This window comes from Sus scrofa, chromosome 1, assembly GCF_054392235.1.
Source record: "Sus scrofa isolate SSC_HxYL_T2T_F1_AM1 chromosome 1, Sscrofa_HxYL_maternal_Yorkshire_Landrace_v2.0, whole genome shotgun sequence".
Lineage (NCBI taxonomy): Eukaryota > Metazoa > Chordata > Mammalia > Artiodactyla > Suidae > Sus > Sus scrofa.
Genome location: NC_139383.1, coordinates 190,602,071 through 190,627,181, shown reverse-complemented (window position 1 = coordinate 190,627,181; position 25,111 = coordinate 190,602,071). Strand labels below are relative to the sequence as shown.

The following is a 25,111-nucleotide window of genomic DNA, read 5'->3' as shown; positions in this document are numbered from 1 at the left end:
AGTTATTTTTTTCTACCAGATAGAAATCATTTGCATCTCTACTCAACAGAAAAGTCATTTACATTTTAACAGTTTCTACATAGTCTCATCTAATTTTACAGAATTATGCACATCTAGACTTTGAATAAATAGTAGATAGTTAAGTCAAATTTACCTTCCCCTAGAACGAAGTTACCTTCCCCTGGAATAAAGTTACCTTCCTCTAGAACTAGTAAATAGTAAGTCGAAGTTTCCTTCCCCTAGAGAGCCAGGTGACCCCCAGATGCTCCTGAGACACTGCTTTCATTTAATATTGAAAGGCCTAAATATGAATATATACATATATAAATAAAATTATTAATCAAAATAAATTGAAATGTGTTTATAAATATGAATATATACATATATAAAATTACTAATCAAAATAAAAATTGAAATGTGTTTATAAATATGAATATTATACATATATAAATAAAATTATTAATCAAAATAAAAATAATATTAAAAGGCATTTTTGCCCCCACCTCAAATTAATCATTCTTCTTAATAGGGAGAAAAATCAACATTTTACTTCAATGGGTATTAAATAGTGAATTGGGAGGCTGAATGCCCAAGGAATGGGGCACCAGGGTTCTCTCCCTGGCTTGGCAGTTTATTCTCAGGGTGACCTCAAATTTGACCTCACTCGATCTCGCGGTCCATGTGCATAGAATGAGGCTCTTGGGCTGCACACTTGGCAGGACTTTGCACTAAAGGTCACTTTTGAAATTAAAAACACGCTACCCATCACGCACACTAATTCTAAGAGAAAAAAAGGAAGGGGAGAAACAGGCACAGAAGCAATTTATTTACAGCACTGTCGGAGACTGAAAGAGGATCATTTTGAACTGCTTCAGAGAACACCATTCAATCATGCATATTTACAGTGAGAGATGCAGGAATGGGACTTGTCCTGCAAGGAGCAAATTTACAGGCGTTGCTTCCCTCACTGAGTCAAACTGTCCCCCATCCCCCCAGGAGTGGCAGCCGCCCTCTGGCTACTGCCCTTTTGCTCCCCCTGGGGCACCGCCCTTGGCTCAGGGCCCAGCCCCGAGGCCCCTCCCTGCATAAAACCCCCGTAGCTCGGCAGAAACCCGCCCCGCCAACCCCAAGAAGGACCTGCTGCCTCGTGGGCCCAGGGCCAGAATCTTCCTGGGGTGACTGTCAATCAGCCACCCTACTTTTGTGAAATACATTCTGCGTTTCAGGTAACACCAACCGGTTGCCATGGGCGTTTTCTGTTTTGACAGAAGCAGGGACAGGCCGAATCCCCTGACTTTGTGTTGCAGACTGGGGACCCGGGGGAGGTGGGGGGCGGTGTCTCTGCTCCTTGTGCTGCCGGAAGGGTGGAGGGCTGCACCCGCCCTTCTCTCCTCCCTTTTCAAGTCACCTGATCTTGGCTAAGCGCCAGGTGTTTCCTCTGAGGCTTGGGCCATGGGGCACCTTTACCCCAGCCACGTGAGGTGAGGAGAAAGATTTTCAGGAAAGTGAGCTCCCTCCTCTTTATCCCCCCAAGATCCACTTGAACACCCCCTTTTTTATCCCCAGAGTAGCTAGAACTGTGGAGCCCTGCCCTCTGCTTGCTTTTGCCAGACCCAGAAAAGGGGTGAACCCTCTCCAGTAAGGCCATGCAGACATGCCCATGAGAGGAAGCAAGGAACCAGGGGACCAAGAAGATATCCTCCAGGTGTTTGGACCTGCAGATGGAATTTGGAGACTCAGAGCTGAGCAGTTGTCCAACCACTGCTGGTGTGTGGGATGGGGAGCGCCCTGGGCCTTTGGGGGAGGACTTCTTGGCTTAGTGAGGCTGGGGCTGCGGGGCAGGAAGTGTAGCAGGACTACCCCACCCCCACCCCTGTGCATTAACCGCCAATGGCACCGCCCTCTCTTTGTGACCAGCCCAACACCACCGCCTATGTCCAAATAAATACTCCTTAGAGATTATGCCTGGTTAGGTCAAAAACCACTGTTAAATCATGTCCTAAACTGTATTCCAAAGATGATCATTAGTTCTTGAGATGTCAGTTTGTATGCTATGGTAAGGGGCTGTGGTCAATTATCGAGGTGGGTTTGGGAAATGGTGGGTTAAAAAAGGGGGCAGAATTTCTTTATGACAGGATTTTTCAGCAGCTTTAATATAAAAACGTGTTTTGAATGACCGGGTTTCCCCAGTCTGACTGACAGAGGACTTCTCTCTCTTGGGTCTCCCTTTGGGTAGACCCATCTTGGATGACTCTTAATTGCCCCCCTGCCCCCGCCCCCTGCCAGGACTTATGCTTCCTCCACAGTGTGAGGCACAGAGCTGAGTGCTCAGAAGACCCTTGCATTTTTCACTGAATTGAACACCTTCAGAACTCAGGCAACGTAGGACGTGTGAAGCTACCAGGAAGGAGGCCAGAGTATCTGGAACCCCCTGCAAAGATGACCCCATAAAGCAACCAGCGTGGTGGGGCTCCCAGAGTGCTCGAGGGGATGTGCCCTGCCTCAGAGGGAGCAGGCCACCCAGTGCCTGGGGCTGGCATGGTTCAGGGGAACCAAAACAGCCCAGGTGGTTGGAAGAGGAGTGTGTGTGGATGCAATGATTCAAATGCTGACAGATGGATGGAGGTCTCCTCTCCTGCTGGCCTGGCAGCCTCTGTATGGAAAGCTGTGCCCAGGAGATGGGTCCCGGCTGCTCTGGTGAGATGGTGGAAATATAAGCCCAGCAGATCTAGCGGCCGTGAGTCACAGTAAACCGCCAGTCGTCAGGTGCCCAGGAAGGAAGCCGAAGCCAGGAGACTAGCTGAGCTGAGCGAGAAGCAGGACCATCCTGTTGTGTAAAACACAAAGAGCAGAGTGTTCAGGCCTGAGGATCAGATTTCCCATAATGGAAGCCCGATCTGTACACTGAGCTACAGGCTGTGCTCCAAGATGGGGGGACAAAACCCTGCCTGTCCCCATCCAGGAGGATGCCACCCAAGCATGCCCATTCCTCCCCAGGGCATGGCCCAGGGCCCAGGGCCAGCAGGGGCCTGCCTTTTCCCCAGGGAAAACCGGGTGAGCAGCACCTCAGCCGCAGCCTCTCTGGCCTGGAGATCCGGGCTCCGCTTTCTGTGGGTGCTCTGTGCTGGTGAACCTTCTGTCTGAGCAGTTACAGGCCTTCAGCTCTAACATGTTGCCAGTTTAACTGGACTGGCCTGTGCCTGAGGCCCTTGTTCAAGATCTCAGCACTAAAAATAGAAATGAAAGGAAGAGGCAGGCAGTCCCTCACTTCTCCAGGGCTCCAAATGCCCTACCTGCTGGATTACACAGAGTGATTGGGGTTTGTTTTTTTGGGGGGCAGGGTGTTGTTTTGTTTTGTTTTTTTGGCCTGGGCAACTTTTTTGCTCACAGGTCACAGTCAAGCTTATTAAACTTGGATGACAGTAAACCAATGACTAACTGGATAATTAAAGCCACAAGTCAGGAGGCCTGGGCGGGCCCCCTCATCTGGAACCTCCAGCCGCTTGTTCCACAAGCGAATGCCCCTTGCTCTCCCCACAGCAGAAATGCTCTCGTGAACTGAAAGCCATCTGTGGTGACCTCCACCTCCTCTCAGGTCATCCATGGCTTCTTCCCTCCCCCGACCCGCCTCCTGGTCCTGTCCACTGCAAGAAAGGAGGAGCGCTAACCACAGTCCCCCCCCACCGCTGCCGCTGCTGTGACGGGGGAACACGACAAAGGTTTCCAACTAAAACCAAAGTTACTCAGAGGTGCTTCCTGCCAGGCTGACATGCTAGAGGGCATGGCGTGCCTCCTCGGCTCTTTCTATTCTGCCCGGCTTCTCTTCTCGGCTTCGGGCATTGGAGAGCCTCCCTGCTTCCTTCAAAGAGTGGACGGACGAGAACTTCAAAGCAGCAAGGCCGCAGAAGAGCTGGCTTGCTCTGCTCCGTCTGGAGCTCTCAGTGACTGTCTCACCCCCATTTCTGAAACTAAATGAAGAGCTGATGAGGTTTTCAAGGTCCCCAAAGACATTTTTTTTTTTGTCCCTCCCTCTAGCCAAGGACCCCTGGGCCTGCACAGGAAGGCCTGTAACCTCCCCTTGTTAGGGGTGCTCCTTGCGGTTTACACCCCTTCGATGCCTCTGCCCTCTTTCTGCCTGGCCCTCTGGCTGTCCCTGCTTCCTCCCTCTTCTCTACCTGCCCTCTGTCCCTCCTGTATCCTTGTCTTAAGAAGCAGCACCTTTTCTACTGAGGAGACATGGGTGGAGGAGGAGTTGCAGTTGGGGCTGGAAGGGCTATGTGGTGTTTGTACACTACTCCAGGATAAGTTTGTGATTATTTTAATTAAGAAAATAATTATCGGAGTTCTCCTGCAGCTCAGCAAGTTAAGGATTCGGCATTGTCACTGCTGTGGTGTGGGTTGAGTCCCTGGCCTAGAAACTTCTACATGCCACAAGTGTGGCCAAAAAAGAAAAAAAAATTAATGTTCCCTCCAAATCCTTGAGGATCTTTGATTCCAGGAAGTTGCAGACTGTGCTAAGCCTGTGGCTCTGTACTGTTACCCTCCTTGGAAGGCTGCTGCTTTACCCGGAGATATAAGGACCCTGATATGAGAAGCAAGAGTCATTTGGATTTTCAGCAAGAATCTCTTTCCACTGAAACTCCAAAACTGTAGAGGGCAGAGACTCTTTCACATTGAACCTCATGGTCTTGCGCTAATGCCTGGAAAATAACTGTTCTCAGACGTCATGAGTCTTGTTTTATTACTATCATTCCTTGAAAAAAAAAAAAAAGATTAAAGAAGTCACTCTGTTCTCAAGATGCTAAGATGCTGCATATGCAAGTGTTGAGGCCACGTGCGTGTTGAGAAATTGCACATATATCGTCTACATCTCATACCACCAACAACTGACATTACCAAACCTCTTGTCTCATCCACCATCTTATCATCTGTGTCTAGCCGACTAAGACATGGCTGAACAGACCAGCCTTCAGGAGACCTGCAGACATTTGAGACAAAAGAATCCAATGGAGTTCTAAACCCAAGTGAAAAGCATAGAGATGATCCTGCCGTGAAGTGCCCCAAGCCTCAGGCCTGCCCTAGTTGTCACCAAGTGCCTCCCGCCTTTGGGGCCATTGAAGATGATCAGCTCAGAGGCTCAGCTGTGGCTGGACTTCCTGGCCACCCAGGCCCGGGGTGGGCGGAGGCGGAAGCACTGTGGGTGAGCTGGGTGAGGCCAGGCAGGGGAGCATGGTGCACACCCAGCGGTGACTGCAAGGAGGTGGCTTAGGACAGGTGAAACCACGGTGAGGACCACCCCCTCTGCAGCAGTGGCTTTCTGGTCCCCTCATTCCCCAAACATACTCTCCAACTAACAAATAATAATTGTGCATGCCTCTGAAGGCAGGTCCACACCTGTGTGTATGTCTATACCTTTGTGTATGTCCTACCAGATTCTTTTGTTCCTGGGGAGAAACTTAACCTACAAGCAGGAGTTCCCTGGTGGCTCAGCAGGTTAAGGATCCGGCATTGTCACATACGTAGTGCAGTTTCAATCCCTGGCCCCAGAACTTCTGTATGCTGCCAGTGAGGGCAAAAATTAATTAATTAATAAAAAGCTACAAGCATCACATGACTTTTCAGTGTTGAATTACTACTGCTTAAAAAGTCAAAGGAAAAAAGGCAGTCAAACCATCAGTGAACAGATAAATTTAAGCAAGAACATTGTGAGTTCCTGCCAGTTCCTGATGACTGGTGTTCCGGAAAGGAATGATGGGCTGCGGAGACAGTTATTAAGGGTGATGACAACCACCAACTTAGTGAAGGGTCAGTGTTAGGTTTGTTCATTTGTTTATTTATGTTTGGCCACATCCATGTCATGTGTAAGTTCCCCAGCCAGGGATCAAACCTGCATGGCAGTTGCTACCTGCAGCACAGCTGTGGCAACACCCAATCCTTAACCAACTGTGCCACACAGGAACTTGCTGTTTAGTTTTAAATATTGAAACGTCCTGAGTTACACATGGATCCCTTACTTAAAATAATACCAAATAATAACATGATGGTGGAGAAAAAAATTCAACTACTTCCTGGCAAGTAGTAAATGTTTCATTTGATTCTACTTTCTAGAGTTAGTTTAGAAGTCACTTCAAAGTAAACTTTTCTCCAGGTTTCCTTGAGTGTGTTGATCCCAAGAAGGGACTCAAAGGCATGTTCCCCTGGGATCCACTCTGACCAGTGGAGTTAAGTCCCTGTCTCCCAGGCTATTTGTGGCCAACAAGCCAGGTCACGGGACCTGGAGGGCTAAATATTGGTCATAATGAGCCATCTGGCTGCCTGTCGGAAGGAGCCCATGGGAGCAGGTGTCTAGGACATTACTGACATTACCACTGACCTTTGCCAAAGAACAGGTTTGGTTTTATCTAGAATGGCTCAGCCTGGTGCTAAGAATACGTCCTCTTGGTCCAGGACACTTTCAGGTATTAGACTTAAGATCCTCAACTTCCAAATTGAATATTTTTTTATAATTAAGTATTTTTAAACTGAAGTACAGTTGATTTGCAATATTATATTCATTTCAGATGTATAACAAAGTGATTTGAGTGTGGTTGTTTGCAGATTATATTCCATTATAAATTACTACAGAATATTCATTATAATTCCCTGTGCTATGCAGTCAATCCTTGTTGCTTATCTGGTTTATGTATAGTAGTGTGTGCCTGCTAATCCCATACTCCTAATTTGCCCTTCTCTCTCTCCCTTCCTGACCCCTTTGGTAACCATAACATTTGTTTTCTATGTCTGTGGGTCTGTTTTGTACATAAATTCATTTGTTTTTTTATATTCCACATATAAGTGATATCATAGAATATTTGTCTTCACTAAGCATAATATTCTGTAGGTTCATCCATGTTGCTACAAATGGCAATATTTCATTCTTTTTTATGGCTGAATAACTTTCTATTGTGTATGTATACCATATTTTTTAACTATTATAGTTGATTTACAGTGTTCTGTCAATTTCTACTGTACAGCAAAGTGATCCATTCATACATATATATACATTCTTTTTTTCATATTATCTTCTAACATGTTCTATCACAAGTGATTTCATATAGTTTCCTGTGCTATATGGCAGGACTTCATAGCTTATCCATTCTAAACGTAATAGTTTGAATCTACTAACCCCTAAATCCCCGTCTATCCCACTCCCTCTCTGTTCTCCATGTCTGTTCCAAGTCTGTTCTCCATGTCCATGAGTCTGTCTCTGTTCTGTAGATAAGTTCATCTGTGCCATATTTTAGGTTCCACATATAAGTGATATCATATAGCATTTGTCTTTCTCTTTCTGGCTTGCTTAGTATGAAATCTAGTTGCATACATGTTGCTACAAATGGCATTACTTTGTTTTTTTGTGGCTGAGTAGTATTCCAATGTGCGTATATACCACATCTTAATCCATTTATCTGATGATGAACATTTAGGTTGTTTCTATATCTTGACTGTTGTGAATAGTACTATGGTGAACATAGATGTAGGTGTATGTATCTTTTTAATTATAGTTTTATGAAAATATATGCCCTGGAGTGGGATTTCTGGATTATATTGCAGTTCTATATTCAGTTTTCTGAGGAGCCTCCATACTGTTTTCCATAGTGGATGTACCAATTTACATTCCCCCCGACAGTATAAGAAGGTTCCCTTTTCTCCACACCCTCTCCAGCATTTGTTATTTGTACATTTATTAATGTTAGTCATTCTGACCAGTGTGAGGTGGTACCTCATTGTAGTTTTGATTTACATTTCTCTAATAATTAGTGATGTTGAGCATTTTTTCATGTGCCTCTTGGCCATCCATATGTCTTCTGTGGAGAAATTATACCATGTCTTCTTAAGCCAGCTGTCTGTTGATGGGCACCTGAGTTGCTTCTATGTCTTGGCTACCATAAATAGTGCTGCTATGAACATTGGAGTGCATGTATCTTTTTGAGTTAAAGTTTTCATCTTTTCTGTTTATATACCTAGGAGTTAGATTGCTGGATCATGTGGTAGCTCTATATTCAGTTTTTTAAGGAATCTTCATACTGTTTTCCATAGTGGCTGCACCAATTTACATTCCCACCAGCAGTGTAAGGGGGCTCCCTTTTCTTCACATCCTTTCCAGCATTTGCTATTTGTACTTTTGATGACAGCCACAAATTGAATATTTTCTTGAGCACTAGGATTCACACTGCTTTTCCTGGGACTCCCTCCTGCCCATCCCCCTCCCCAGCTAGAAGAAGGGGGGTCTCCACCTATATTGCTGTCCTTGCCCACGTCCTGACCAATCACAATGGCAGGGCCAAGGCCCCGCTTCCAGATGTTTTCTTTGTTTTTTAAATAAACGTGCAATTTAAGCATAAAGAGAGTTTAACATACAAGGTAGCCTTAGCTATTCCCTTGCTTCCAAACAAAAATGCCACCTCAAGATTTTCCCACTGGAGCCACTACTTACCCAATAGGATATGTGTCATGAATGATTTTTTTCTGCTGGTGTACCAAAGTACATAAATGATTAACCTTTAAAAGCTCGGTGAGGGAGTTCCCATTGTGGCACAGGGGAAATGAACCTGACTAGTATCCATGAGGATGTGTGTTCGATCCCTGGCCTCACTCAGTAGGTTAAGGATCCCGTGTTGCTGTGGCTGTGGCTGTGGCTGCGGTTGGCAGCTGCAGCTCTGATTACTACCCTGGGAACTTCCACATGCCTTGGGTGTGGCCCTAAAAAGCAAAAGGCCAAAAAAATAAAAAATAAATTAAAAAAAAAAAAAACTACTTCAGTGATAGGCTGAGGCTATCTTTTCATGTTATAAGTTACTCTTGCTTTCTTTGGGTTGGAATGTTTTTCTCGGTGGGAGAGGAGATGGTCTGTATGATGAGTGTCATGGCCAGTGATGTCCAGGAGTAGGTTGTCATTAGGAGTTGTTGGGAACAAGGGGCAGAGAGGGTGGGAAAGGGGATGGATCTATACAGCAGTGGAGAAAGGGCATTTCTAGAGCCTTGGAAAACCAGAGCCTTCCTTTGCCTTTCACTAAGGAAATCACCGAGGAGGGGGATTTAGCTCTTCAAACTTAATAGCCTCCTTTAAGGGGTTCTGATTCTTTGGAAGCAGAATATTAGAGCACACCCAGGCCAGTCCTTGAGGCCAGGTTTTCTACTCAGAGTCTCAGACTACGGCTAGAAGGTATATTTCCTTGGTCTAAGGGATTTTCTCAATTCAAGATGTCATCATTTTAAAATTGGGAGAATTTAGTAGTTCCTGTTGTGGCTCAGTTAAAAACCCAACACAGTGTTACTGAGGGTGTGGGTTCAATCCCTGGCCTCACTCAGTGAGTTAAGGGTCTGGTGTTGATGTGGCATAAGTCAGAAGCTGCAGCTCCAATTCAGTCCCTAGCCTGGGAACTTCCATATGCTTCAGGTGCGGCTGTAAACATACATACATACATACGTACGTACATACATACATACATAAATACATTTTAAAAAATAATAAAATTGGGAGACTTCAGGTAAAATGGAGGCTGCTGACTTCTTTAAAGAATCAGAAGGGTTGCCCACAATAGGCCAGCATCCATGCATAGCAATGACAGCAAGAGCAGGTGGTGGCTGACCTCACTGGCTAAAGCACACCCTCTCCTCCCCCCGCCCCAACACACAGCCACGCAGCCCGCCTCCTGCTTGGGTGCTCTGCAAGGACCACCTCGCCCCTGCTCTCTCTGCCACTCAAAGGCAATCTAGACACACATTCCCGGATCAAAGACAGCCCTGAGAGCCACGAGTTATTCCTTCCTAGGGTCCCCCACCAAACACAAGAACCTCCTCTCCATTTACTAAAGCCAAAGAATGTCAGGATTAACCCCTAATTGAAGCTTTTGAAAGAAGAGCTAAAGGCAGCTCTAGCCTTAGCATTCTATAACTCCTCGTTAAAACACAGGCATTTTTGTGACTCTGGGGCAGTTGGAGACTCATGACAGAATTCAAAAGCTCACATGTAGGTCGCGGGCCCTTAGGGGATTGCTCTTTGGACTTGGGGCAGCTGTGTTGGATGTCCCAGACAACAGCACAGGGGCGAGAAGGCCTGGGCCCTCAGGAACAAAGCAGTGGATGATCGCAGTCAGGGCCAAAATTCCTCAGGCTCCAGGGGAGCCCAGTTCACAGGCTCCAAGGTAAAACCAGCTAAGAAACAGGCCTAGCCCTGGAACCCTCTCTCACACACCAAGCCACATGCTCTGCTGCATTGGCTGCTCCCTGGGGTTACACACTGAGTCTCCCATGGGAGTTCACTATGAGGGCTGACATCTCCTCTGGGTGGAATTGTGTGGAATTGTGCAGAATATACTAAAAGAAGATTTGGAGTCAGAAAACACTAGAGCCCTAAGAAGCATCTTAGCATCTGCTCCAGGGTTCCCAGCGGTAACTGGTCTTGACAATCACCTTGAACACATTCAAAATACAGATTCTGAGGCTCCAGACCTCACCTCCCCACCCTACCCCCAACACACTGCTCTCCTGAGCAGTCAGGTTTGGGAACCACTGGTATCATCCAAACCCCTCGCTTCTGTTTCTGAAGTACAATCCTAAGTTAAGTAACTTGTCCAAGGTCACAAGTGCTGATTGGGCAGGACTGGGGTTAAAGTACAGGGCTCTTGAATAGAATCCAGGGCTTTTCCTGTAATACACCGCCTCCTGGATGTACCCACCAAGGTACACCACCACCAACCCTGCTTGAGGGTTTTGATGAGGAAGAGAGTGAAAAGCATAGTCTGTGCATATAAAGTCACCCCAGATGGCTTCCCCAGTATTGGCTTCCTTTGTGGTTTCTGACCCAAATGCCTCAGCCTCTCGTCATCTGGGCAGGAGATTCTCCAGCTCTGTAATTAGCCCAGTTTCACTTGTCCTTTGAGAGGTCAGGGAAACAATTGCACCCGAGTGTGTAGGCTTCTCCGTGCCTCAGTTTACTGCCATAACAAAGGGAGAATACGGTGGCACCCTTATGTCTGCCTCACTGGAACTTGGCAGACCCATTGCATGGCCACACAAGGGCATGCTGTGACCCCCTAGGCAGAAAGAAACCTTCTGTACCCATACAGAGCTAGTCTCAAAGTCACAGCTGCTCTTGCCACATTTTAAATAATGCTTATGTTGAAATACCACTGTGACTCCTCAGGCTACACTTCCTACCCTCCAGAAAGGGCTGCCTGGCCTCTCTTGGTCTCTGGAGAGCTGCTGAAATATTCCTGGTGGGTGATCATGGGAGGAGCCCCAGTTTTGAAGGACTTTTACAAGACAAAAGGTGAATTACGAATACTACTGGTAAACAGCTAGCTTTGAGTTGTTATGAATTTCTAGCCATTCTGCCAAACATTTTACACACATTTAATACTCACTATGGCCCTCTAAATGAAGCATTAGGAGTATTCTCATTTTACAAAGGTGGAAAACGAGGCTCAGAAAAATGAAAGAACTTGCCCAAGATCATGTAGCTGCTAAGTGATGGAGCCAGGATTCAGACCCACCAACTCCAGTCTCCAGCGGCAGAGCTCTGATAAAGGGGACTGATGACAGGTCACTTCCGTCATGAGGCTGACCTTCCACGTAGCAATGCCTGGTAATTCCTAGTAAGATATCAGGCGCCGATGGGGCTTAAGCCAAGGACATCTCTGCACCGCCGCTGTGTCTCCTGGGAGGTCCAGAGCTCCGTCAGTTCAGGGACTGCCTGACCCAGCCTGACCAAATTAGAGCAGCTAATGGATGTGACATAATTTGACATGTACATTGTTAATTGAACCCCACGGGAGATGATTTTAAATAGAGACAATACCACGCTGTGAACTATTTGGGTTAAGGAGCCCTTATTCTCTAACTCTTACAGGAAAAAAGAATTGTGTCAGGATAAATGGAAAACCCCCAAGAAGCTATCCCAGGGTCTGGAGAGCAGCAGACATGCTGTATTGGCAGAGATTCTCCCTGGGAGCTTCAGGAACTTCTCCCTCATTTCCTGGCATTTTATCCCCTAAACATTCCCAAAGCCCAAATTAAGCACCACTAACTCTACCTATCTTCCTCCCAGAGACTCCTTACCTAGAAGGATTCAGAACCCTAGTTAAAATCCAGCACTGGGGAGTTCCCACTGTGGCTCAGTGGTTAAGAACCCGACATAGTATCCGCAAGGATATGACTTCAATCCCTGTGCTCCCTCAGTGCATTAAGGATCAGGTATTGCCATGAGCTGCAGTGTAGGTTGCAGATGCAGCTCTGATCTGGTGTGACTGTGGCTGTGGCATAGGCCTGCAGCTGCAGCTCTGATTTGACCCCTGGCCCAGGCACTTCCATACCTGCAGGTGCAGCTGTAAAAAAAAAAAAAAAAAAAAAAAAAAAAAAAAAAAAAAAATTAATTAATTAAAAAAATTTTTAAATAAAAAATAAAATAAAATCCAGCACTGGTAAGTCACCACTTGAGGTCCCTATTTTCACCCCCATCCTGCTTTCCCTTCCTTGGGTGCATAGAACCAGTATCCTACCCAGGGGCCCTGTCTAGGGACCCACACAGGTTCACTCTCTCTGGGCATCATCCAGTGCCCAGCTCCTAGTCATAGCAAGACTTACCTGTCCTAGTTGCCATGCCTTCAGACTTGCTTCCTGACCTTCATGAAGAGTATGTATGTCCCTGTGTGCTAGAGCCACTGATCCCCATGACTTAATATGTGCTCATCCCCTCAGGCAGGACTTGCTGAATGTATATCCAGTACTCAGGAAACACTTACTTCTGAATTAATGAATGAAAGGAAGAGTAGCAAAGTTTCTCTGGCAATCCCATGCCTTACTCCCAACCAGTAAGCCTAATATTGGCGTTCAGGCTAATACAAATGAATCTGGAAGCAAAAGACCTTTGCCTTTTATAAAACTGAAGCCGTTGAAATAGCACTACATGGTAAGAATGGCCAGGAGAGATGTAGAGCCATTGGTGGCCTCCCCATATGCATTTCCTTTTCCCCTTTCTTAACAGGGCCCCCTCCTTCCCAGCCATGCAGTTGAGAGGAATTAACCTAACCGAAGTTTTCTGGGTGGAGTTTGGTAAGTACAAACCATCCAGAGATTCTAGTGTGCTAGCTACCCTAGCCACAGTGACTGGTTTGGGGAGAGCCCCCTGGTCCAGATATAAGGAGACTTTGCCAAGGGCTTCTGGGCTTTTGTGGTCAGTAGATGAGACAATCTAAGAAAAACCGTGGGAGACTCAGAAGAAATGGAAAGACACTGAATCTTGGTTGGCTTATCCAGCTACTAGAGATGGCCTTACCTAAGCCCACCCAACTTCTGGATTTCTCAATTACATAAGCAAATAAAACCCTCTTTTTGTTTAAGCCAAATAAATACATAATACAATAATATATAACCCCTTGATTCCTTTTATGATAGAGCTCAGAGACTATTTTTTCAAATTAAAACACTTTTATTTTACAGCCTATTTAACTTAAAAAATAAACAACCAAAAACTAAACAAATAAAATCCCTAATTCTTCACTCTTTGTTTGAAACCTTCCAAAGATCCCTAGGCTTGTGATGTCCCAGGTGAAGGAGGAAATAATAGTAGCTTCAATAAGATAATATCTTATTTCTCATACAAAGGAAGGCTGAATTCTGAGTGGTATGGGAGCTACAGAGTCATCAATGTTCCAGGTTTCCTCTATCTTTTTGTTCTGCTGTCCTTAGGATATGGCTTCCATTTTCAAATTCACTACATGACTCAATAGCTGAAGATCTAACCATCACATTGATCTTTCGTTTCTAGGAAGGCACAGGAAGAAGGGAAAAGGGAAAAATACAAGTATGTTAGTATTCTATCACCTCTTCACAGAAGAGCGCCCCCCACCCCCCGTGCAACAACCTCCACTTATAACTCTTTTTTAAAAAAAATTTATTGAGATGTAGTTGATTTACAATGCTATGTTAATTTCTGCTCTACAGTAAAGTGATTCAGTTATGCATATGTATACCATATATATTCTTTTTCATATTCTTCTCCATTATGGTTTATCACAGGATATTGAATATAGTTCCAACTTCTGTTTATACCTTAGTGGCCATCCCAGCTGCAAATATGACTGACTAATGTTGTCTTTCAACTGGGCACCTTGTCATCTAGTTTAAAATCTGGGTTGTGTTACAATGGGGAGAGTAGATACTGGTAAGCCATTAGCAGTTTCTGCCCCATCCCACTTAACCAAGCCCAGCTTCGGTGTTCTGTTCCTGTTGCTTGGTACCTACTCTTCCAAGGATGCCCCCAGTTCAAGCCGCAATTACACTCTCTGCAGACCCTTAACATCCCAAGCTGGTTGCCTCTGCACCTTCACCCGCCAAGGATCCCCTGACCAGCATCTTCTGATTTATCCAGTTGAGAAGCATTTGCTGAGCACTTGCTGTCTTTTATTAGAACACCTTAATCTTTCATTAGACTCTTGGCTTCAGGAGTTCCTGCTATGGTGCAGCAGGATCAGAAGTGTCTCTGGAGCCCTAGCACTCAGGTTCAATCCCTGGCCTGGCACAATGAGTTAAGTGGGTTAAGGGTCCAGCAGCTCTGGCTGAGATCTGGTCCCTGGCCCAGGAACTCCATATGCCATGGGGATGGCCAAAAAAAGAGAAAAAAAAACCCAAAAACCTTGGCTTCAGCTTAACATGTGGTACTTTTGACCTTCTTCTCTGTCATGCTCTAGTCAGCCCTCATTCATACTTACCCTTCTTCATTCACCAGTCTCGCCCTAGAACTGCATTCATTCCAACACAGGTCTGCTCTTCAATATCAATGTCTGACCTCTTCCTGGCATTAATATTCTCAATCCCATGGGTAAGGGCCTGGGGGGCAACAAGGACGAGGGTCAGAAACAGCAATTTCATGAGGACTAGTCTCCAAATCTCCATGGATGACAGGGCATGATTTTTGGTGACTGAGTGAGGGCAGGGCAATGACTTCTTTTTCAATTCTCCCAAGGCCTTCTGACTCTTTCTTGTACATTTTGGACCCCACAGACAGCATTGCAGGCCTCAGTTAGCAATGAACAGCACACATAAGGCAAATCAATAATAAAGAAGTGAATTATTGTCTCATCAGAGACAAAACATCTGCTTCTTCCTACCTCGCCTGCACAAAAGCAGAAAAAATAAGAAAAAAAATCAATATCTGATAATGCTTATAAAAAGCGTTACCTTGAATCCTCACATAAAGGACACCTTTCAAAAATATCTAGGTCTTTCACTTGAATTTTCCCATTTTGATTTTAATTATAAACTGAAAGCTATTGTAACTCAAAAATGTACATTCTCCTATGTCTTTTCCAATAGAAACATCATTAGGCAGATGTGAACAATTATCCCCAGTTGGATTTTTTAAAAATTAAAGTCTTTAGAGGAACAGATAAATTATTCTTTAAATCATTCATTTAAAACCAAACCAATGAGACATAATATAGGTTTAACCAGGAGGGCTTGACTTTGGATTTAGAAAGTTTGTTAAATGATCTAGCCATCTTTTTCTAAATCTATCCATATTTTTTAAACCAAATAATTATATAATAATGCATATTTTAAAGATAGAAGCATTCATCATTTGGACCACTACATGTTCATTGGTGACAAGTTTTGAGATCTAAGAGGCTCTGTTACTATGTTGAAAGGGCAGGTAAAGAAATTCCAAGCGGTAGTTCCCATTGTGGCGCAGTGGAAACAAATCCAACTGATTTCCGTGAGGACACGGGTTCCATCCCTGGCCTCACTCAGTGGGTTACGGATTCAGCATTGCCGTGAACAATGGTGTAGGCCGGCAGCTGCAGCTTCGATTCAGCCCCTAGCCTGGGAACTTCCATATGCTGCAGGTGTAGCCCTAAAAAGCAAAAAGGAAAGAAAAGAAAAAGAGAAATTCTGAGGGAATGTGTTGGCATATGTTACTTCTGCCTTTCAATTTCCAACAGCAGACAGTGACATCACAATTCCAAACATTTCATACCTATTATTTGGATTAAACACAGCTTGATTCTCCAGGGGAAAGAGGCAGTGTAAACTAAAAAGAGGTGCATGTGGCTGAAAAGCCAGTCTGTACTCAGGTGTCACACTGCTGTCAGCATGACAGGATCCCTGCAGACCAGCAATGCTGGGAGGGACTTCACTCCCCTAGAAGCACCATTACCAGAACCTGAGGATGTCAGGGCGGCAGGCTGCATCTCAGAGGACATACCGAGGAAGGCAGATGCTGAAGCAGACAGGACTTCTCTCACAAAGGTCATTTGAAGGAGATTTTACCCAAGAATGATATTCTCCTCTGTCTTGGAGTAGAAGACCAGCCAGGTCCTGGCAGCCCCACAGCCCAGGCTCCTTTCCAGGGCTGCAGCTCCCCCACAGGCGATTAAGCAACATGCTCTGGGCAGCACAGAAACCCTGGACGGGCCTCTGAGGCTGGGGAGCCTGACTGATATCTCACTGATGAGCCATTGCCCTGTCATGGGAGGCATTGCCTTGCCTGGACTTTAAGAGCCTCCCTTGTTTTTCTCCCTTTGGTATATCCCAGCCAGATCTCCCCTCCCTTTCCTGCTGTAGCATTTTACCCTGAGAACGCTGAGCCACAAAGCTAGAGGGGGGCTGTGTATCTTTTTACAGAAGAAGCATCGGTCCTGTACAATTAGCTGTGTGATGCTGAGCAAGTCACCAAACTTCTCTGTGCTTCATTTGCCCCAACAGTAAAGCAGGGACCAATGCTAGCATTTCACCTGAAAGGACTGTGAGGCAACCCTAGCAGAGAGCACTGAGGAAGAGTGCCTGGCTCACAGAGCTCCATCAAGGCTGGCTGTCAGTTTAAGTGACTGGGGAGGAGTTTCTCCCTGGATTTCCACTCTACCAACACGTTTGGCCCTCACAATACAGGACTAAGAGGACAAGAAAGTGAAATATCTCACTTGGTCTCGGCATCCTTTAATTCCTTCGGTTGTTCCTGAGATATCAAAGATATCACTGTGTGCACATGTGTGTGTAGGCAGATTCCTTTATTTATATAAAGTCTATGATCATTTGAGTACTTTTACATCTATGAAAGGCTATGTGTTCAACTGTTAGGGCCCCCGGCTGCTTCGGGAACATGTGGCTAAAATGTAACCAGCGTTATCTTGGTTCAAATTCCGTTTTTGTGACCAACTGTTGTCTCAATGAACCTTTGCAGGGTTTTTGTTTGTTTTTTCCTTAATCACAGCAGAGAGTAAAATAAACACATCCAGAGCTTCTCACACAGAGATAGGTCGGTGCCAAATCAGGTCTGTGGAGGCCTCATTTTGGCTCCCCTGGTCCCCTCACTGAACAGATTCTCATGCACGTTGAAGACAGTCCATTAATTCTTGGCAAGGAGAATGGAGTTTTCAGGGCTACTTTCTCCAACAAGCCCTCCCCACCCCCTTCTCACACACAGAATGTTGCTTAAGAGGGGAGGCGCTCCCCCATTTGTGGAGATGAGAAGTCAACCCATCTGCAGTCACCCCACCACAACCTTGACAGTCACCTCCACAACACCCCCAGATTCTGCTCTGTCATTAAACTCCCAAGGCACCGCCCAGATTAAAATCTCTTCTTCCTTCTCGGGAAAGAGGCATTTTTATGTCAAAATCATACCATAAGGGCTTTGAAAAGTAATTTGCAAACTTCTCTGCCTCTGGGGGAGGCATGTCCATTCACATTCAAAATTTTCCCTCAGTGCCTTAGGTGTTGGCATGGACTGAGTTCCTGAGCTATCAGAGTGCAGCTAAAAAGGAAACAAAGAAGTTTTGCCTCTGTCTGCTAACGGTGGAAACCTAAGCCTTGATGCCAGGGGTCAGGCCAGGGTTCTCAATGGAATCTTTAGACTGGTTCCTGGGAGGAAGAGCCAGTAGGTGTCTGTTATAATACCAAGCGCCACCCGGCATGTGTTCCTGGGTTCTGAGCAGGGCCTCCATCCTACAGGGGAGTGAGCACCTAGGAGAGGTGCTAGGGATCAATATCCACTGGCAACCAGCATTTTGGAGCATGGTTACTATAGTAACGTTGTCAGCCCCAAAAGACTGTCATGAGGTGAAAAAATTCTCTTAAAATAAATGAAACCAGAAAAGGTGTATTTATAAACCTCTTACCAAACACTTATCTGTTTGCAAAGTAGAACCTGTCTCTTAAGCTATAGATACTCAAAGACTGGGAGAAATTTCAGGACATAAGCATTTTCTTAAATGAAAAGAATTGTTATCCTCACCCCCCCTAAAAAAGACCTATAAAAATAACGAATACAATTTTTTTTTTTTAATGGGGAAAGTTCTAAGGAGTCACAGGCTTACAATAAGTTGTGACATTTCAGTTCTGCACTAAACTACCAATGGTTCGTTTGAAATTTGCAAAATGATACTTGACTGGAGTTTTCTTCTAAGTTGTACAAATTCCTTCCGGCAGGATCAATAAAGCATCATAAAAAAGCAGGAAAAAAGACATTGGCTACACAGATAAAAACACAGTGGGGGGGAGGCACAGTTCTCTCCCTGCTTGTGAGAAGCTCCATCTCTTGTTTTCCTTTCCTTCTGAACAGGACCACTGTTTTGTTTAGAGTATTGCCCTGGGAGAATACTCAGTTTCATAGCCTCCCAACAGTTAGAGATGGTGCCATGATATAGTTCTGGCCAGTAACTTATAGGCAGAAGTCAGGGGAGGATCTGGTTGGGAGATAGTTCTCCATGGTCTTTCTCAGTTCTGTATACCTTGCAAGCAAAGGCACTTACTGAGCACCAGGGCTTATCTTCCCAAGGATGCTTGAATAGCACAAGGCCTTGGAAGACAGAGACACGGTCTTTCCAGAGCAAAGGGCAGGCTTGCCTGCTGCCCATTGCGTAAGATCTAGGGTCCCTGAGTTCAGGCTCCTCTCCCATGAGGCAACCCAGTGGGTGTGCAGGCATTCCTGTGGGCCTATCTGGATGGCCCTTATGGGACTTGAGGGCAAGGAGAACTACGGTAAATCGTGCTACTGGCTGCGTGCTGAGTAACCAGGGTGGCTGCCTCTCACCCAGGAGTCTCATGACTTCTGCCAGCAACCATGAAAGCACAGCAGGCTAACTTCTTAGCTGGCAAACAGGATGAAACCTTAGATCCTTCATTGTCCTTGGCTGGATAAAAAAGAAAAGTAGGAGGAAGCTCTTGCCCCTTGACCCTTCTCCTTTCTTCCTGCCTTGAGGTACAGCAACCATTTGGGGACCACGAGGTGAGAGCATGAGGACAAAGGTCTACATGCTAAGGATGGTAGAGCAGAAAGATGACGAACCTGGATTCCTAATAGAGAATTACCAAGCCAGCCCTGGGCCTCATAATTTCAGGCTTCTTGTTCTAGGAGATAAATGAGCCTCTCTCTACTGTGGAAATCCACATTAATTCTTTTTCTCCAAGCAAAGGAATCCCTAGATTTGTGTCAAACAGAGTAATTATATAACAGTAATTGTGTCAAACATATGCCAATTAGGGCAAGCATGTTTCTACCTTTCTTACTTGATCTGGATTCTACCTTTCTATATATTAACAATATTGTATGTATCTTTTATAAGCTAGCTCAAATCCTTTTAGGACAATCACGTAAAAGTCAATTCAATAAGTACAATCTGATCCTGGGCCAAATTTATCTCTGAAGTTTTATGAGCTATCCTTTAACTTATTAGTCAAGAAGACTGTAAGAACAATAGACATATCCCTTTCTGGAAATGTCCACCACATGCCAAGAGGTCTGTTTAGTCACCAGTGTGTGTCCAGCAACTAGTCCAATGGCTAGCTCATAGCACGCACTCAAATTCTTATTAACCAAGTGTTCATGAAATCTCTCTCTCTCTCTCTTTTTTTTTTTTTTTATGCTTTTTATGGCCACACCTGCAACATATGGAAGTTCCCAGGCTAGGGGTCAAATCAGAGCTGCAGCTGCCTGCCTATACCACAGCCACAGCCACGCCAGATCTAAGCCACATCTGCAACCTACACCACAGCTCAAGGCAATGCCAGATCCTTAACCCACTGAGCAAGGCCAAGGATCAAACACACATCCTCATGGATACTAACTAGTCTGGTTCATAACCCATGAGCCACGACAGAAACTCCTGAAAGATCTCTCTTTATCAAATGTGTCGATTATGCCTAAAGAAAATTAAGATTTAACAGAGTATTTCAATATATTAGGTCTGTCATTGGACTATAACAAATGTTTTAAGAAAAGACCACACAGGTCAACTTCAAAGAAACAGCTTCTTATCTTTGTTCCTTATGACTATAAAATGCTGCAGAACTTAACAATGGAATGCAAAGAATGTGTTCAACCTTGAGAATTGGTGCAATAAGGCACCATATGTAAGAACAGTCGTCATCAGAGATGAACACATCTCTGAATGTCATGTACACAAATTATTTTTAGAACACTAGATAAAATTTGAAACTTACATCAGGAAGAAAAATTAAGTAATACACAAGAAGAGTCTATGGGAGGGCAATTTAGAACCTCACACCAAAAACAGGATAAATAAAAAGATACTGTGAGCATTCAGATGAATTACAAACATCCTTATCATTATTTTCAGCCTATGTTATGATTCTTAGTTTCTGTTCAAAACCTAAATTATGTGAAATTACCTAAAATACATGCCCTTGGTATGACTTCTGTTTGAAAATCTATCCAGACCACAGTGAAATACCATTTCACAACCATTAGGATGGCTTTTTTTTTTTTTGGCTGCTCCTGTGGCACGCAGAATTTCCTGAGGCAGGGTTCGAAACCATACCTCGGCAATGACCAAAGCTGCTGCAGTGACAACACTAAGACCTTAACTACTAGGCCACCAGGGAACTCCAGGATGGATATTATTTTTGAAAAATGGAAAACGGCAAGTGTTGGCAGGATGTGGAAAAACTGGAACCCTTCTATGTGCTTGTGGGACTGTAAAATGGTACAGCTGCTGTGGAAAACAGCTTGTCATTCCTTAGAAATTAAACACAGAATTAGCATACGATACAGCAGTCCCATTCCTAGGTATATACTCAAAAGAATTGAAAATAGGGACTGAACGAGACACTTGCACACAAGTGCTCATAGCAGCATCATTTACAAAGGCCAGAGGTGGAACAACCCAACTGTCCACCAGCCTATGAAGGGATAAAGAAAATGTAATACTGGAGTTCTCTGGTGGCTCAGTGGGTTAAGGATCCAAGGTTGTCACTGGTATGGCTCAGGTTACTGCTGTGGTGTGGGTTCCATCCCTGGCCTGGGAACTTTCTGCATGTCATAAGTATAGCCAGAAAAAAATGAATACGGGTATAAAATGTTACTCAGCCATAAAGATGAACAGAATTCTGACACTTGCTGTAACATGGGAGAACCTTGAAAACAGGATGATAATTGAAAAGGGCTAAAGATTTTTTTTTTTTTTTTTGTCTCCCAAAGGACAAAGATTATGTTATTCCCATTGTATGAGGTTCCTGGAATAGGCAAATTCCTAAAGATAGAAATTAAAAGGATGTTTACCAAGGACTGGTGGGGTAGCGAGAGTGGCAAGTTGTTGCCTGTTTGGTACAGAGTTTCCGTATGGGTTGATGAAAAAGTTCTAGAAATAGTGGTGATAGTTGCAAAACACCACACATGTACTCAATGCCACTGAATTGTACACTTAGGCATGGTAAAAACGGTAATATTTATGTTGTGCGTATTTTGCCACAAGGGGAAAAAAAATCTATGAAACAAAGTTAAACTGAAAAGATAGGTTTTGTTTGTTTAAGAGGAGCAAGCAGAAGACAACTTTAAATTCCATTTGGGTTTCGTTTTGTCTTTGCTTTCTTTAAGCCCTGCCCGCCTGTGCTAGGAAGCAGAGTGACTAAGATGACCCAAGACGTTGCCCAAGCCTTTCAGGCTGTGGCTTTGTGTGGTCATGTGCCTCAGAAGGTCTGATGTCATTCAGAAAGTTAGCCAGTTCGGCAATTCTATTTCAATTCTTCCACTCTCAGAAGTGCGGATTATTGCAGTTCCCCCACCCCTCCGGCGTACGTTGGGCCAGAATTTGTTTGTGAAAATATTATTTTAGGATTCTTTCCACTCCTATCATCTGCTTATTTTTCCTTCCCGCATATTTCATAATGTAGCATAGAGATTTCTGATTCAGCAGTTAAAATAGTCTGTGCATTAGTTATCACTTCCTTGTGACCCACTTTATACACAATTACTCATTCTGGCATTGAAAGTCCAGATTTCAAAAAAAAAAAAAAAAAAAAATCCTGGGACTCAAGTATGTATCTGTGGGAATAAAAAGGAGGGAAAAAGATACTGACTGAATACGTCTTCAAAGGACCCCAAAGTGGGCATCCCAAACCACCCTCGAGATTTCCCATCTCATCTACTCTCTGGCAGAAGCTCTCAAATTATACCCTCTTCCGTTATTCCACACCCACGTTTTCTACCTCCTCCACTTTCATTTCCTTCTAAAGAAAAACATCTCTGCAGGAATCCACCAAACACTAATGCCTGCTGTACCTCCCAGTGCTCTGTGCTCCGGGGAACTCAAGGAGAATGTGACAGTCCTTGCTCTGAGGAGGTGTAGGCACCAGAGCAGTGTCCCTGCCCCCAACTAAATGCTTGTGACATGCCGATTCCTGGGCCCCCAACAGACAATCTAAGTCAATTGGGCTGTACTTTTTCTTTTCTTTTCTCACATCCACACCTGTGGCATATGGAAGTTCCCATGCTAGGAGTTGAATCAGAGCTTCAGCAGTGACCTACACCCACAGCCACAGCATCACCAGATCCTTAACCCACTGAGCAAGGCCAGGGATCAAACTTCATCCTCATGGACACTGTCTGGTTCTAAACCTGCTGAGCCAGTCTGCACATTTAACAGCTCCCCAGAGACCTCTGCTTGGGACCCTAAGAATATATTTTGAGAAACACTAAGGCAGGCTGGAAGGCGGTAGACTCTCTTCCAAACTGTATGAGGTAGCTCCAGCCCTGCAAGGGAAGAAAGAAAAGAGAGGCAGAACTGATCCGAGAGATTTGAGAGAAGGCTTCCTGGAAGAGGTGCTTTCAAGGAAGAGCTGAAACTGGACAGGCAGGAGGCGCAACAGGCATTGTCATCTGCTATCACCCACCCCTAAAGGTGAGGGCAAGACTTTGGATCACATGCTTCCCACCCAGGGTTTTTGATGCCTTTGGAGAGGACAGGAGACTCTGGGACAAGGGGTATGCTCATCTCTGAGAGGATCCAGGTGGAGGATGCTTTTTTCCTGGGATTTCCTTCCTCCACACTCACTGAGCCCCAGCTCCAGAATGACCCGGACAAGGTCCTTCCCTTCTCCATCCTATTTAGTGAAGGATAATGTTATCTGCTTTGTAGGCCTGGTGTAGGAATGAGTCAATGTAAAACCCTTGGTACACAATTAAAATTCAATACATAATAGCTAATGATATCTTATCATTTTAGTTTCTCCTTTAGCATAAATTCCTACAAGTGCGATTACTGGAGCAGGAGTGTAAGTGTTACTAAATGGTACATATAGAAACTATGTGTACAACTTTTGAGTTTTATAAGTGTCTAAATTTGACTGCTAGAGATAAGGATGTTCATATCTATAACACTGGGTGCTTGGGAGGATATATGCCAAGATATTAGCAGTGGTCATCTCTGGATGGGAGGGACAAAGGCTACTCTTGCATTCTTCTTGCTGCATTGACAAATGGTAGCCACGCTCTTCCTCCTCCTCCTCTTCCTCTTCTTCTCTCTCCCTCCCATCACACACACACACATGCACACACCAGCTTGTTTTAATGTCTAGAAATGAACACTCCCCCTCCCCCAGGAGACTCCTATTAAAAATGCAAGTATGTTACTTGGGAAAAGCACTACATTCAACTCAGGACCTCGCTAACACATCCCTCCCCCAGGCTATTGATCCAATCAGCTAACCGTCACCTGACCCAAAATGAGGACAGATAGAAGGACTGGGTCAGGGCTACCATCCCACAAGGGCAAGCCAAGAATAAAAGTGGTGGCAATGAGGGGTCCCCAGAACTAGAGGGCACATCAAAAAACGATCAGATGCTCAAGAAAAGGAAACCAAATACCAAAGCAGTGAGCAAGTTTCCCTAGGAGTGCTTGATAGAGAATGGCTGCCTGCTTTCTGAGATGGTGGATATTCAGTCTGGAGGCAGGGGAATGAACCAATGGAGGTTTTGCTCTCTCCTGAACAACTGAGTGAAAAGAAAGATCATGAGAATGGAGATTGCTCATTTGCACATACCTGTTCTTCTTGGCACATATTTTAGAGCAGAAGGTTATGGTTTATTCAGGCGAGTTCCAAAGCGGCTGGTAAGTAAATCACTCCAAAAGCAGTTCTAAGATCTCAGAGGAGATAGATGCCACAGCAGTTTGGAATGAGTCATTAAAATGCTTTCTGTATGAATACTTTCCTTTCTTGCTTATCTTATTTCATAGCTCTAATGTTCCCTCCAATATATTTTCATTCCATAATTGAAATCTACATTTTTGGAGAAATGCTTTGAGAAATTGATATTTCTGAAATGCAGCTTTGTTGTTTTGACTTTTCTCACATTCTCAATTCCAATTTGAGACAGAAACACTTTTTCCCCCCCTAGAGCTCAGAGCCATTCCTGCCCAAATCAGTCTAAACTTCACATCAAAATTCAAAATGTGAGAAACAAAGAGATTTCCAGGGACTGGGTAGAAAAGAGGATGCCTAAGTTGTCAACGGGGACAATCAAAAGCTGATATGGCCTTGCATTTATTTATTAAGAAAAAAGGGGGAGATGGGAGGCTGAGGCAAAGGGGCCAACTAGACAATTAACTGCCTTATATACTCTTCCTCCACATGGCAGCTCGTGCAGAGGGGGCTCTGGGACTGGCCTTTATTGTGCTCTGTTCTTGAAGGAGACAGGCCCTGGGGGAATTGCTGGGCCTTCTGCTTCATGAGTGAGAATCTCAGTTCAGATCTGGTGGTGGAAGAAACCCTTTCTCTCTGGCCCTTTTAATAATTCTGGAGACAAAGGAGAGCAAGCCATCAGACAGGCCAACCGGGA

The 25,111-nt window shown here is 44.8% G+C and overlaps 2 long non-coding RNA genes across 4 annotated transcripts; one reads left to right on the top strand and one right to left on the bottom strand.

The window, feature by feature from the left end:
- Positions 1–1,106: 1,106 nt before the first annotated feature.
- On the top strand, positions 1,107–5,611 carry LOC146406922 (uncharacterized). 2 transcript variants are annotated; one of them, XR_014818220.1, is made up of 3 exons: positions 1,107–1,226; positions 1,612–1,767; positions 2,307–5,611. It is a non-coding gene; the product is annotated as an uncharacterized LOC146406922 (long non-coding RNA). The 2 variants fall into 2 exon arrangements; XR_014818219.1 differs by having other exon boundaries at positions 2,287–5,611.
- A 7,836-nt stretch (positions 5,612–13,447) lies between these two features.
- On the bottom strand, positions 13,448–24,428 carry LOC102159522 (uncharacterized). Of its 2 annotated transcripts, none has more exons than XR_014818216.1 (3): positions 24,316–24,428; positions 14,751–14,868; positions 13,448–13,803 (listed from the first exon to the last, which is right to left on the bottom strand). It is a non-coding gene; the product is annotated as an uncharacterized LOC102159522 (long non-coding RNA). The 2 variants fall into 2 exon arrangements; XR_301182.4 differs by lacking the exon at positions 24,316–24,428 and adding an exon at positions 16,244–16,386.
- Between the last annotated feature and the right edge of the window lie 683 nt (positions 24,429–25,111).